Source organism: Calliphora vicina, chromosome 4 (genome assembly GCF_958450345.1).
Source record: "Calliphora vicina chromosome 4, idCalVici1.1, whole genome shotgun sequence".
Lineage (NCBI taxonomy): Eukaryota > Metazoa > Arthropoda > Insecta > Diptera > Calliphoridae > Calliphora > Calliphora vicina.
The window spans coordinates 35777034-35793915 of NC_088783.1; the positions used below are offsets into that span (position 1 = coordinate 35777034).

Genomic DNA, 16882 nt, shown 5'->3' on the forward strand with positions numbered 1-16882 from the left:
GGAAAACAACAATACATTTAATTTTAATTGTAAAGTGTGCTAACATTTAAAGAAAATAATTAAAAAAGCTGATTTAAAGTATAATAACAAAAAATAAAAAAAAACTGTACTTAATTTCTATAAAATAATTGGTAAGTAAAACACAACTGTTGATATTTGTGTTTGTTTGTAAGTTAATGTTTATTTAAAACAATTGCAAAACGCATTAAATATTTGTTTACCTCAGTAATTGGCGTGTAATTTTTATTCAAAGTTAGGAGTGACTTAACTGAAATGTGATCACATCATCTTCAATGTGTATATACAATTGTGCTCTTTAAAATAGAACTCCGATTTATTATTGTATATTAAATTTCATTTTAATTGATTATTGACACAAACATTTTGATTTTGGTTATTTAAAATATTTTTACAATAAAGATAACGATCTTTTAGCGGTACCGATAGTCAAACTAACCAATTTTGTCAGGAATAACGAAAAGAAAATAAGAACTAAAATAAATCCCGACAAATGAAATAAATAAATAATAATAAAAAGCTTCGAATTAATTAATTTTATTTCAACATATTTATCACTGCTCAAACAGTATTCCAGCATTTGTAATGAGTAGGGGGCGGATTTTTATGCATTTATTATTGAAAAATATGCGCCTAAAATATGCTTCAAAAAAATCAAAATATGACCTAAAAATTTAAAAATAATGCACTTATATTTTCATGCAGAAACATAAAATAATTAACTATGGATCGCGCAATGTCCAAAAAATACACGTCAGAGTTCCCACTAGTTAGGACTCTTTAAATTATACAAAAATTAAATAGTTAATGTTTTAAAATTAGAATGGTTCTTCTAATAGTATTCATCATGGGATGAATACTAGTCTTTAAAGCCTGAACTTTAAAATCATCAAAAAACTTAATTAAATGAAGTCGCAGTCATCGATGTCGAAAGAAGTTAATCGGCAACGTTTGATGACATTTCTATAAGAAATTCAACAAAAAACTTTATGACGAGAGAATTTATTGGCCATTGACGCCAAAAAATAATATTTTTATTAAAAATTGGGATAATATGCATATAAATATGCATTTTGAAGTTAAATATAACAAAACATGCATTATCAATAAAATATGCAAAAATATGCTCTAACAAATCGATGCCATTTTACAGCAAAATGTGTGATTCGGATAGATAATTAGTCTACATTGTATTGGGACGTTCGAGAAAAAACATGCATTTGCATATAAATCCGCCCCCTAGTAATGAGTATTCCAGCATTTGTAATGATATTTTGTAATGGATTTGAGTTAAAGAAAATTTCAATGATTCAATATGGAATTAATTGTAAAAGGAATGAATTTAATACATTTGAAGTACAACTGAGCATATGAATTGATTTATAATGAATTCGCTAACGGAATGGTTAAGAGATAAAGTTTATTTTGATTTCGAAAATGGAATTAATTCGTTCGAACCTTTGAGTAAGTCTCAACATATTGGAGTTTTTAAATAATTCCTGAATTAAATAAACCATGTAATAGTGCTATATTCAGCTGTGCCGAATCTTATAACCCTTCACCATATTCTACTTTAAAATAAAAATCTATATAAATAAAAATCAAATGTCGTTCGTTGGTAATTGCATCAGTTGAGAACGGCCGGACGGATTTATAATTTTTTTTTAAATGTTGGTCATAGTCCAACTTAGGTTTTTAGTGAATTAAAAGTTGACCACGCCCACTTTTACCCCCACTTTTTTCGATTATCTAAAATAGAAAAACGGCTACACCGATTTTGTTAATTTTTTGTTTATATATTCGTAGTTATCCAATTTCATTTTTTACTGAAGGAAAAATTGACCACGCCCACTTTTACGCGCACTTTTTTCGATTTATCTAAAATCGCAAAACGGCTGCACCTATATGGCTAATTCGTAGTAAATTTCGTAAGAAAAATAAAGCGAAACTTTTTATAAAAACTTAAAAAAATGTTTGGAAAATAAATTTTAGGCATAGATTTTATGAAAGATTTATTCTTTGCCTATCCATAATTGTTTACAATTTTTAAATCGGTATAAAAATGTGCAAGTTAGAAGTACTTACAGTTTTTTCAAAATAACTCAAACTTTTAAGGGTGTTTCAAAATCTTTGAAAACGGTTTAGTATGAACTCACCTACAACTCCCATTAGGTCGCTTTTCAAGCTCTGACAAAAAGTGTCAGAGTGCTATTTAATAGCAAAGTCATAGAGAATTATACATAGAGACGAGACACTCCGATTTGTCAAACAAAAATACAACAAATAATATTTCTGATACAACAACAAAATACATTGTCTAGCATGTATTTTGTTGTTGCAAGAGATAGGTTTTTGACTTAGGTTTTTGACAATTCCGTCTCGTCTCTATGTTACCCTATGAGCAAAGTGTTATTAATTAAAATTCGAAAACGAGATCACAAGAAAATATCCATTGAAATAAAATTACATAACAAATAAAATTACTCATTCGTTGTCATACAAAAAAATTTATTTAGAGGATGCAAACACATTTTTATATTTAATAAGCGTTTGATCAAGAAAAGGAGCTCGATCTGTGATCACTCATATTTCTGACCAAAAATCGATTTTTAATATAAAAACGCAAAATATCTAAATTTGTTAATAACTTGGCCAATAAGCGTTTAATCAAGAAAATTAGCTCGATCTTGCTCGTTTCTGGCAAAAATCGTTTTTTTTTATATAAAAACTCAAAATATCTAAATCCGCTAATAACTTGGAAAATAAGCGTTTATTCAAGAAAAGGAGCTCGATCTGTGATCATTTTTAGTTTTTTGACAACAGACTTAGGTTCTTCGTCTCTCAGTAACGCTTCTATGTACATTTTATTCTATGACTATAAGATTCATTGTACATATTTTAAAATCAAATGTAAATCAAAATTAACCCAAACCTATATGAATAAAAATTATCATTCAACAATACGTTTTTTCCTTTTTAACTATTTTTACCAGTTTCAAATCGCTTCTCACAAATTCACAAATCGAACACAAGCATTTTTTTAATTAGGACAGGACAACGTCGTCAGTCTGGTCAGATAGTTTTAAATATTTTTAGGTAAACTAAATTTATATTTGATGGCAAATATTTTTTTTAATTTTTTTTTTTCAAATTTTTTTTAACTTAAAAAAAAAATTTAAGTGTATTAGTGAAAAAAAATTTATAAGAAACAAATTTTTTTTTGGTGAAAAAAATCGGTGTAAAAAATATTTTCTCCGATTTTGATTCATTGTAGGACCGACTTACTTTGGCCTTATTGGATATCCATATTGTCTATATTAATGTCTTAGTAATCTAGATATAGATCAAAAATAGGTAAAAAATCGAGGTTATCCTGGTTTTTTCCTTATATATCAGCCATTTGTGGGCCGATTGTCTTAATTTTAAATAGTACCCGAGCCGGGAGATCGCTCTAGAAAGGCAAACACAACAATGTATGTTTTTAGCGAATAACTTTCTCAGATATTTTCGAACTAAATTCGTTGTAAACAAAATTGCATTGTAAATAACACTTCCGGGGAGGTTATTATGCGTTTCTGCTGATGTTTGTGACGGCCAAAAATATTAGTCTAACACCTAAAAGTATACCGATCGACTCAGGATTACTTTTTATACATTTATTTTTTTTAGGAAAATTATTCTACTTTGACCCAAAATTCGAAACTTAAAATGTGCATTCTGGATTTAGCTCAAATTTTTAGCATTTGGTTTCTAGACCATGGGATTATCGAAAATATGCAAAATAAGGGCCACCCTAAACTTATATTTTGAATTTAAAAAATAAAAATCAGATAGGACAAAAAATGTATATAGAAAAATTCCGTTTAAATTCAAGCATATAGTAATTCAATTAACAATTCGTAGTGTGCTATTTATGTGACCATGACTAAGCCGGTAAATGTTATTACGTACATGTGCAAATATGTATGTGCATTTAAACTTATTAACAATATATTGCTATTTCATTTATCTTTTTGCCACCTTGATATTAATTCTAACAATGTAATTAGTAGAAAAGACATACATTAATACTAGTAATTCGTCATTGTCCATGTTTACATATACGAAAAAACCCTTAAAAGTCAGATCGATTAGATTTCTATTAGAACATAAACTCAAGCAAAGGGGCTAAACAAAACATATGTGGGTACTACTTAGAATGTTGTGTGTATTTAAATGAATTAGTTCAATTAATATCAATTGTATGCATATGAGTGAGTGCGAGTTAGTATGTGACACAAAATTAAATAAAATCAACCGTCAAACATTCAATAATAATTAAATGTAATGACGTGGATGGTCACCAGTGGGAATTGTTTAGGAGCGGTGGGGTTGAGATTTTATATAAACGAAATAAAACTAATTTTATAAAAATAGTTAATGTAAGTACTATTTGTTTATTTATGCAGTCGCGTTTTGCCGCTAACGATAACATTCGTTGGCAAGTTGGCAAGAATATGATTTTTTTCTTGTAGTTTCTTTTAATGTGAGAACAAGTGAAGGAAAAATGGAAAAAAAAACATCGTCTTACCAATAATCATGATTTTGGCTTGGAACGTGACACAATAGTGTTTACAACAATGTGTATGTGACCTTCTGGTATTTCGTGTTTTCTAGTATTTTATTTCATTAATTGGTCGACATGTGGAGGAGTAAATGGGGCCCCAATTGTTGGAATTGTTGGTGGTCAAATGTTTAATAAATAAATAATTGATTGTAAATTGAAAAAAAAGGAGAAATATAAAAATAAAGTACTTAAATATTTATTTTTGGTTTGTAGTAAATTTGAAATTAAATAACTGAAACACTATTCTGTTCTAAATATTTTTTGGAAGAAAATTTTACAGGAAAGAATTGTTAATGCAGTTTTATTACTTACATTTTAGAAGAAGTGTGCTGGGGACTTATTTTCTATTATTTACTTTGTATTACATATTTAGTTTCTGTCATTTTAGTCCATATTGTCACTGAAGTAGTCGACACACGGTTGATCCAAAAAATTGGTAATAAATCTCAGTCTTCTAAACTAATGCTCCGATTACAAAATGATGTATAAAAGAATCGTTTATAAAATTAAATTTGTAGATTAAAATGTGAAATACTGTAAAAATTGCCTCAGTGAAATTAAATAGATTTTAAATACGTTATTAAATATATAATAACGCCAAACATAGAGAATTATACATAGATATGAGACTCACTGATTTGCCATATAAAAATAACAACAATCATATGACTGATACAACAAAATACATTGAATAACATGTATTTTGTTGTTGCAAGAGTTAAGTTTTTGACAATTACGTCTTTTTAAAGCAAATATTGGATAATTTTGAAATTATCATGTCGCACAGTAGGGTCAATCGAAAAAAGTTGTAATGATTCTGAATTTTCTAACCTACTGTTCCGATTACGAAATGACGTATGAACTAATTGTATAGGAGGAGGATATTTTTCTTAGAAAATTAGTTTCCAAATAGTTTAGGTAGCTAATTATTCAATATTTCGAAAAAAAAAAATTTCGCTTTATTTGCAAATTCAAAAACATTTTTGACTTTTTTTCCAAAGGGATCAAAAAGCTCTTAAAGGAAAAAGGACCAATTTTGAAAAAAAAAGTCAAACATTTTTTTATTTCGCAAAAAAAGTGAAAAATTTCTTGTGTTACAAAACCAAAACGCTTTTAAAGGAAAATACCCATTTTGAAAAAAAAGTAAAAAAATTTTGATTTTGATAAAAAAAAGTCTAAATTTTTTTCTAAAAATTGTATAAATACATAAATATCTAAACTATTTGTACAAATTTAGCTAAAACAATAGGTAATAAATTACATGGATGAAAAAAACCCATGTTTGGCTAAAATGTCAAATTTTGAACCCTGAGATGAAAACCCCCAGTATATCAACAGCAGATTATTAGGAAACCAGGTACTATATTTGTGGATAAATTCTTCTTTTTCTGTCCTCTTAACTCCCTGTGGAGCATAGGGCCTCTACAAAATTTCTCCAGGATATTCGATCATTCGCAAGTACTTTTACTTCATTCCAGCTTCTTCCGATGTTTTCTTTAAGCTTCTTTTCCATGTGGTCTTTAGTCGACCTTCTATTGCATTGTGGATTCCAATCTAGGGCTTGGCGGCTTATTTCATCTGGATCCTTCCTAAGAGTGTGCCCGATTCATTTCCACTTTCTTCTTTTGATGATAATTTGGATTGGCTCAATGTTACATTTTCTACATAGTTCGTCGTTGGTTATGACGCTTGGCCACCAGATTTGCAAAATGTAAAGCAAGCAGCGGTTTGTAAAACCTTGTAGTTTACAGTTCAGTGCCATTGTCGTCAGCCACGTTTCGCAGCTATAAATCAAGACTGATAGAACGTTCGACTTGAATATATTTATTTTAGTATTGACTGAAATAATGGTTGATTTCCAAATATTCCGCAATTGGAAGAACGCACTGTTTGCCTTACCAATACTATGTTCAATGTCTGATCTTGCACTATCAGTTGATGAAACCCTGCTTCCCAGGTAGCAGAATTCGTCAACAAACTCAACCTGCTCCTGACCAATGACAAAAGGGTTGTAGTTTGAGGTTCTTATTTTCATCGCCTTTGTTTTCCCTGTGTTAATTTTAAGACCAACATTTGCTGAGTGGACAACCAAATCATCAAGTTTCGATTGCATGTCCGAATGCTTAGTGGACAGAAAACAGATGTCGTCAGCGTAGTCTAAATCCTCGAGATGGCCGGTTAAGTTCCATTGAATACCGCGTCGATTAGTTGCAACCGTATTTTCAAGAACATTGACTATAACAATCAGAAAGAGTAGTGGAGACAGTAGGCTGTCTTACACCCGATTTCGGAAGAAATGGTTCCGAGAGCCGGTTGCTGTGCAAGACTCTGCAATGAAAGTTTTCATATTGAGCTCTAATTAGGTTAATTAGCTTATGTGGAATGCCAGAGTTCATTAAGAGATACCATATTTTGCAACGGATTATGCTGTCAAATGCGGTAGTATAATCTACAAAAGTGAAATACAGATTACTTTGCTATTCTTCTACTTGTTCAGCGATAATTCTTAGTGTGTTGATGTGGTCAACACACGACTTGTTCGACCAGAAGCCAGCCTGTTTCTTACGCAATTTCATAAGAAACAGGCAGTATTATTTATTCTATTTAGGAGGATTCTTGTAAGTATTTTGGATGGTATAGAAAGAAGTGAGATTCCACGATAATTCTTACATTGCGAAAGGTCCCCTTTTTCGGTATCTTTACAAGGATTCATTGAAGGCAGTCGTCGGGTAATTCTTCTTCGTACCAAATTCGTGGATAAATAACATTTAAAAAAATGGCAAAAAATTAACTACTGATTAAAAAGCTATCAAAAATTCATAATTTCTGTAAAAAGAATAAATGCTTACCTTTAAATCCTATCCAACTGACATGTTTAACATGTGAATTTACGAGAGCTAATTATCAAGCATTACAAATTCTTTCAGAATAAGGGGGGTCAGGAATATGATGGAAATCGATTTCGAAAAATAAACGATTTGAGAACGAAAAAAAGTATGTGATGTATTTAATATCTTCGTTTTAATTTGTATCACAATTATTCCCTCAATTCTGCTAAATCAGGCGCGGATACAGTCTGTGAAAAAAGGAAAAAAAAACAACAATTTTAAACAGATTTTAATTTATAGTAGTCCTTGATCCATATCTGTGTTAAATAATTTACTATTTGTCACCTGGGCTTGATTTAACTAGAAAATAATCTGTCGTTGGCTAAACAAATATTGTTGAAGTCAATAGAAATCCATCAACCATTTCCAATTCGTTCATTTTGAAAACGATAGATTTTCATTAAATACCAGACTACATATGAACGAATTATTAAATGACTACTGACAACTTTCTTGTTATATGTTGTTGCTATTTGACCAAATGTAATCTAAATTAAAGGGATCTCCTCATAGATTTTGTCAATAAATGTACAAAATATAGTAGAATCATCAAAAGGCCCCTTTGCAATTATTACCCTCACTCGAATATTGTACTAAGTTCCCTTGATACTTTAGATTTTTCATAAAACCAAGCCAAAATTAAAACCTTTATACTTGTTTGCATTCTAAACCAAAAAAAAAAACAATGTTAAAACCTTTTTGATTTTTTCATTAACACTTTTTATTCTTCGATTTTTTCTTCTTACTCGTACTACATGTAGTACACAGCAATCAGTTTTTTACCTATAAACCAAACAATTGTCAAGGAATTTCATAAAAAATATCACAAGAAAAACAAAAGTTATAACAAATAATGTATAATATATTATTATTATTATCCATGTTCTCTTTAAGCTGACCACTGGTATACAGGTATGAAAGTGACCATGTAAATATTTTATGAATCGTTCTCTAGTATGTAAAATAATGTGAAATACAATGAAAATGCCACAAACTAAAGGTAACTCAATACTTTGCTTGCAACAGTCGGTTAAATCGCAGTTATGAATGTTTGGTTGGTAGATATTTTGAAGAACCAACCTTAGGAACACATATCATAGAAAATAGAATTCACTGAAAACTAATTTATAGTTTTTCTAAAAAAAAGAAATATTTAAGATTATACTTTCTCAGCGTTTATATCTAGACTCCTAGTATTCCCTCAGCATATGTTGCAAAAAATCCAAAAGTTTATTACAAGGTTGGCTACTGATTTGAAAAAGTAAATTTATTTAAATGATGTATGAATTTTGGTCTGGCTATAATGATTAATAAACTTTAAAAGTATTACATTTTAAATTCTGCAGATTTCAATTATTGATATATAAAATTTGTATTTTCATATTTAGATATTTTCGTAATAAACCGGTAACGGTAGTGCAACTGAAAGGGTATTTTAGGGTAACGGTAGACAATTTTATTTGTTTTGAACATTTCTACTTTTATCCTATTTTTGGATATCTTATTGATTATTAATTTACAGAAAGTTTTCTGTCCGCAGTTTTTTAAATAATTATTTTGATAAATTTTTAAGAAAAAGTAAATTTTTTCTACAATAAAATACCAATTTCGACTTTTATTTTTATGCGACTTTTTTTCGAAACATCCACTTTTTGTGCCATTTTTTAAAATTTTATTGTACAATAATGTATATCAAGTATACGCCATGATAATGACATACATATGTGGCGTATACTTGATATAAATTACATAAATATAGAACCATATGTTTCCAACAATTGTTTTGGAGTTTTTTAAAGAAATTTTTAAATTTAGTTTAGAATTTGAGAATCATTGGTGCCCTTTATGCAAGTTTGATGTTGATCATCAAACATATGTATGATGCTGCCGCCAATGTGGCACATCACTGTGTATAAATATTTGATTTCATATGATATAAAAATACAAAACTGATAATTATATTACACTTTTGTATATTTTGTATTTTTTCAAGAAAAAAAAAACTATGGAAATACTACAATAATACACAGTGTACGTTTATTTGGATGAGTGTAGACCGAGTACACTTACTATAAGTACGTGTACAATGTTATTCTTATTTTATTTGTTGCTGTTGTTGATTTTTTTTATTTAGTGTACGTCCATATATTAAATAAATACGTACATACATACATACGTACATACATATATTTTAGTTATTTTAGAATTTTTTGTTTTAGATTTTTTTGTTGTTGTTTCTGTTGTTCTAATAGTATTTGCTGTTCTTATACTATAGAACCACGTTGTTTTTATTGTTTGACACACATTTATTCATTCATTCCATTCAATTCATATATCCAAACGTATTACAGTGGGACGGATAGTAACATAATTGGTGATAAATACATATAAAGAGTTTACTTGGGTCCATAATTGTCCATATGTGGCTTATATCCTACCCATATAAAACCAAAAATCACTGTAGACTCTACAATTAGACCCCATATAAGACTAACATCGGAGTTCTTAAATAAACTTTAAAAAACTAAATCTCTGTTAAGTTTTACGTTAATCTAATTAAGTCTCTGAGTCTCAAATAAAATTGGATACAAATAGGCAACAAAAGCCAACAAAATTTTAACTGGTGAATAATATCATATGTGATCACTAATCAGATATGTTTGACGACACTTTCTCTTACTATATTTATCACAATATATTGTTGAAAAAAATATTCCAGTATTCAGTATCGGTTTACAATACATATCGTCACCTAAAATGCAAAACAACGTATCATCAAAAAATTCGAAATTGATTTTATTATTGATTACGATTCACTACATCATATTACATATGTGTACAAAATTTTAAACTTTTACTATCAAAAATAACCAAGTTATAACCAAAAATTTTCATAAAGTACATGATTTTCTTAAACAAAATAACATATACGCTTTGAGTAATTAATTAATAAATCGTTTTTAAAATAAAAAAAACATACAAAATTTAAAAATGTATATATAAACTGCATTTATTTAAAATAAAAAAAATATTTTTATTTAAGTTTTTGCATTTTCATAAAAATTTATATTGATAATACGTTTTTTTGTTTCAGAAAACAACAATTCAAAAAAATGTAAGCCACATATCTTAAAATGTGCTTTGAAAAAATATTTCGTTTTTGTAAAATATATTTCTAGTGTCATTGTAAATCAGATTTGAAAATTGTGTTTCAATATCTCAAGTAGTTTTCATTTTATATCGTTTTTTGCTTCTCCTATAATCTTAGGTGACGATATACAACATTTGTTTACTGAAATTTAAAAAAAAACGATTTTATATAATGTCTTAAATTTTAATTTGAGACCCTATTAAAGTAATCAAATATTCGACATATACAAAAAAAAAAAAAGGTTTTTGAATACATAATTAGAAAAGGCGTAATTTTTTCTATCAAACCCGGTTCAAATAACCGGTTTTTAGCCTTTATGTCAATTAAGAATTGGGTAGAGGTAAATTAAGTGTAAATAATTTTTAATCTTTTCAAAATTAATTTAAAATACAATGCACTCCCGATAATATGAATACCCCAATATATGAACACCCCAAAATATGAACACTTTTTACTTCCATAGGGTACTAAAATATGAACTAAGTGAACTAAGCTGTTCATATTTTAAAGCTTTTTAAAATATGAACAGCTTATTTTTGTTGTTTTTAACGTATTTTATCTATCTACACAGAGTTGAAATCTAAATCAACAGGGTAGTGGCTAAATTCATTCAACTGCTTAATAATTTTTGAACTTCCCTAGCTGTAGATTGGATTTAGATGCCATTCGCAAATATGAACAATCTTGCAAAAGTGAACTGGCCTGGTTTTAATTAGTTCATGTTATCGCGAGTGCACTGTATTTATACCCTGCACCACCATAGTGGGGAGGGTATTATGCGTTTGTGCAGATGTTTGTAACGCCCAAAAATATTAGTCTAACACCCACCTTAAAGTATACCGATCGACTTAGATCACTTTCTGAGTCGATTGAAGATATTTCGCTCAAATCTCGTACATATTATTTTTTTGTCCCAAGGACCAAGCCTATTGAAACTGGCTGAAATCGGTCCATTATTTCACCTAGCCCCCATACAAATGTCCTTCCGAAATTGGACTTTATCGGTCATAAATGTTTAATTTATAAATGTATCTCCACAAATTGCGCTCCAAATAAGTTTTATACAGTGGTGGCCAGGAATTTAAGACAAAAATTGTTTGCTAAATTCCACGTGATTGTCAATTATTTTTTCAAATATGTATGCATGAGGACTGTTTTTTATTCGACTGTGTCAATTCATACATATTCACCACGAACACATACAATTTTTCTACAACTTCACCAAAAAAAAAATTTTAAATAAACATATTTTCTCACATTTATATCATTATATTTTTATTAATATAAAATATTCGGACCAAATTTCGTATTTTTAGTTCCATTAGTTTCGGTCATATCATGTTATTAACAGCGGATGTTCGCTGAGGTGGGTCAACGTATTTCCACATATCTTTGTCCATATATGTTTTACCGATTTTTCCAAACATTTTTCAGAAACTAGAAACATTGATAATAAATTTCATACCCTTAGAGGTCCTTTTATTTTGGCTCTATCGCACTTAAAATTCAGTTGATGAAAAAATTCAAGTATTTGTCTTAAATTGGTGGCCACCACTGTATATACACAATTCATGTCACCAAATTTTGTTACGATCGGTCCATAATTAGTCATAGCTCCCATATAGACCCGCTTCCGAAAATCACTTTAACATGCATAAATCGCTTAAAAATGTTGGTATACTCACAAAATTCAACATAGTAAACTTTCACATAGACATAAATCACACGACCTTATTTCATGGTGATCGGTCCATAATTGGTCATAGCCACCATATAAGGCCCACTTCCGAAAATCACTCAAAAATACAAATTATTGAAATTTTAAAAGAAAAATGTTTTTACTCTTTTACTTAGTGTTGGGTATTATATGGTCGGGCTTGACCGACCACACTTTCTTACTTGTTTTTATTAAAGAAGAACCAGAAAAAACAAGTTCACTTATAGTTGAAGTGGGATTAACTGTTACAATTGCATTGTATAAAAGATTTAATTTATTTGCTATTTTTGAAAATTTGTGCAAATAATCAAAATCTTGTTTTAAGTCGCTAGTTGTTGCAATTTTACTTTTATTATTATACTGAGCTGAGCTTCTAAATATTGCATAACATATGAAAATAAATAAAAATATTCGATTTTGTCAAATAATTCGAGACAACAAATCGAGTAATTCGAAAACCGGTTTAAAAAAACTGTATAATTGGAAAAAAACGGTTTTTCGAATAATTCGAACACCGATTTGACAACTCTAGACCCTATCAAGTTATAGACAGTGTTGTAAACCACTGTCTATACAATGGAAACTTTTCCAAACATTTAATTAATAACTTAAAATCCAAAATAATTATTAAGAATTTTTGTATTTCATAAATATTTAATTTAAAAAAAAAATTTAAAATGTTTTTCCGAAATCAAAAACTTTTTTGAAAAGCAAAAAAAAAATTTAAAAAGGGCCCATTTTGAAAAAAGTCAAAAAAGTTGTTTATTTCTGAAAAAAATATCAAAATTTTTTAATTATTTTTTTCGAAAGATGAAATAGCTATCTAAACTATTTGGGACACATTTTGCTAAGAACAATAGGTAATAAGTTACATGAATGAGAAAAAACACCTGCTTGGCCAAAATATCAAATTTGAAATCCCCCATTGTTTAATGCGATCATTTACTTTTCCATTGTTTCAACCCAGATATGCCGATTGCTTGAGCTTAATCATTTTAAAAGTACTTTTATATTATTTTGGAAGCAAATGAGAAATAAAAACCAGTGCAATTATTGTTTTTTAAAAATTTATTGAAAAAAGTGGTTTTTAAGTCGTCCTATATAAGGACATTGGGGTCACAACAACAACATGTTGTACAGTAGGCATATCTGGGTTAATTATACCCTTCACCTTCGTGAGAAGGGTATATATAAGTTTGTCATTCCGTTTGTAATTTCCACAATATAGTTTTCCGAAAATTAAAAACAAAATTTTTTTTTTTTTTAAATTTAAAAATTTTAAAATCTTTAAAAAAAAAAATTTTAATTTAAAATAACAATTCGAAATTTTTTTTTTCCAAAAAATTCAAAAATTTTGTTTACCTAAAAATATTTAAAATTTTTATTTTGAAGTATAATTTGGTGAAGGGTATATAAGATTCGGCACAGCCGAATATAGCTTTCTTACTTGTTTTTTTTTTTCTTAAAAGAAACAAACACGTTATACATATTTAAATTAACAAAGAAATGTAAAAATACTTTTCCAAATAGAAGCCAAAAAACATATCGAGCTAAAATAGTCAGCTGGATTTTTAACGTCACCTGTAATGATTTCCCATGTGTGCAACTTTTCAGCAGGTCGACGACGCATTGTTTGAAAAACAGAGAACACATTTATGAAAAGAGTACACCACTCTCAATATTTAGCAAGAAAGAATGTTTTTAATATCAATACAAAGAAATACAATAATGATAAAATAAAGCCAGAAATTTCGCATGATGAAAAAACACCAATACATTTACATCTCTCTTGGTGCGGATCATTGGCATAAAGAGATCGTGGAACATCCCAGAAGTTAGGCTATAGTCAATGTATCCCTTATCCCACTTGGCTGATTCCAATTTATATATATACATATGTATTTATGTCAATTGACACTTATGTGCTCTTTGTAGTGCAGAGTGAAGTCAATTGGTTACTTTATAGATCCCATGTAATCTACTGTGAAGACAATAATCATTTAAATGTCTCTAAGTAGTCAAGAGTGTAGTCACTTTATTAATGTTAACGTAACTTAACGTTTATTTTGAACTGAACTTTAGAAAGTAGTTATTTTAAACACCAGAAGTATTATATTGGACCACCACTATGGTGGTGTAGGGTATAATAATTAGTTATGTAGCTGATCAAGTGAGGTAAGGTAACTGATTCTATGTTACCGGTATGTGAATCTAATGTGTTGACTACTTTGGGCCAGCTATCAGACAGTCTCATTGTAATCAAAAAGTTTCAATAGGACATGCTCCTGTTAAAATAACTAGTCATGTGCTAGTTATGTAACCAGTTGTCACCCTAAAGGCTAGGTAGAATCACTAGTTCGATATTGTCTCCTAGAACTGCTGGGATGGAATATAATAACATGATATGTACTTTCATTCTGTGTTGTAGTTTGATCAGCTATTGATTGTAATTTTTGTTACTTATTTGATAACTTTTATGAACTTTGTTGACCGATCTTAATGTAGCGGATATGTGTGCCGACCACTGATTTACAAATATCCAGTTCATATTCTGAAAGCTTTAGAACTTTTATGTTCTTTTGTGGATTATATAACCCACTGTGCGTACTTTTATTCGTACACCACATTTATTTACTCATTCACTTTCTTTTAGATGTTTTGCGTGCATTTTTTCTATATGTGTATGGATGTGTGTGTGTATCTGTGTATGTGAGTTCTGAGTGTGTGTTTGTTTTGTTTTTGGACCTCATAAGTAGAGTAGTGGCAAACGATTAGTAGACATTTTAACGTTGACGAGTTAACGGGGCACAATTAAAGTGTTTTTTAGATTTTTTATTTTTCTGTTGTTATTATTGTAGTTCCTTCTATTCGTTTATAGTGCCGCTAAGTTATTGTTGTTGTATTTACTTTTCACACGACTTTAGATTTATTTCCGATTTGATTTAATGTGATTTCTTTTATTTACTCTGCTGGGAATACATATGTTTGTATGTCTAACGAGTAACGTTTTTACAATACAAATACTTTGAAATTCTAACTTACTAACTAATGCAACTGAAAATCCGTTAATAAATAAAACTCTTTTAATTACTTTGAAGGCAAGCAATAGTGATTTATTACACACGAATTTCGTCATCTTCTAGTAAATAAATTAAAAAAATAAAATAAAAAAAAATTGTAATTGCAAAAAACAAAAATTATAATAATAAAACAAACAAAACGTAGAATCAACTGAAAATGATTCACTATTAAATAAATGACTTCATTTGTAAGAAAAAATTTAAGTGCACATTTTGTTGTTGCTGCTGCAGTTTCTGTTTGAATTCGGAGCCAATTCATTAGTTTTATATTTATTTTTTTGTTTAAAACACTTAAACAAACCGCATATTTATTTATAATAGAAAAAACCATTCACCATGATGTTTGTGTTTGAATTGCTGAAACCACTGCTGGTATACGGTTTTGTTATAATTTTCACAATATTGACTAAAATATTTAAAACAATTGTTTATCAAGTGCATTCTATAGATATTTAAACAAAAAAAATTGTGGAATAAATACAAAAAAATTAAATTAAATAAAACGTAAACAATCATCATGTTTTCAAAAAGTATTAAGCGAATGAAATGGCAGGTAAATATTTACAAATAGTAAATAATGAAATTATTAGCAAATATACTTATATTTAAATATGTACTTTAAGGAATAAATTAACTCTTAGCAATTTTATAGTTTTTATTTATTTGAATTTAAAATATTTATTTATTTTTATTGTAAAATAATATTTCAAAAAAACCCCAAAGGGTAGCACCATTAAAAAATGACCTCATATGTAAGAAATTTGTGAAATGTATATGAAATACTTGTGGCGAAAGACATAAATATAAAAATAATTGCATGTGGTGATTTTATCATGAAAAATTGTGACATTTTTGTTTATAAAAATTTAATAATGTAGCTTTCAAATGAGAGTTCTCTTGTTAAAATGTTTGCATTGGTTTTTGTTTTACAACATTTAGTATGATTTGTCACGCGACATTTGTAATGTGAGAAGTAAAGAAATTTTCGGATGCCTGGATTATTCTATACTTCCATTTATAGTGGGCTCGTGCGCAGTTAAAAAATTAAAATCCATCTTTTAAAATAATCTCTTCCATGAGAAGTTGCGAAATGGTTCAAGTCAATTGTTTTGCAACCAAATTAAACCGAGAATAAAAATATATTTTGATCATTTCCGTGATTCCAGAGGTAATTTATGTTGCACTTGCTGATTTGACATACTTTTTATATAGTATTTCAATAACGTTTTTTGTTAAGACCGCTGGGAATGAAAAACTACTCTCTTCTTTACTGCTTTGGCCAATGTTTGCTTGCAGGTATAACACTCAAACTTATTTCGATACCCTTCTCCGTTTCCGTTTGTTATTTCTACATCTAAAGTATATATATTATGGATCGTTATAGATAGCGGAGTCGATGTAGACGTGCCCGTCTATACATTT

General features: G+C 28.7%; 1 protein-coding gene across 2 annotated transcripts in view; it reads left to right on the plus strand.

Annotated features, from left to right (window-relative positions):
• The window catches only part of FucTC (alpha-(1,3)-fucosyltransferase C), a 30606-nt gene continuing 13724 nt past the window's right edge, over positions 1 to 16882 (plus strand). The window contains exon 1 of one of the 2 annotated variants that reach the window (XM_065507716.1): positions 1 to 131. The gene's annotated coding sequence lies outside the window, so the exon portion shown is untranslated. Of the gene's footprint in view, positions 132 to 15154; positions 16014 to 16882 lie in introns of those variants that run through there. The other variant, XM_065507715.1, reaches the window with a different exon arrangement.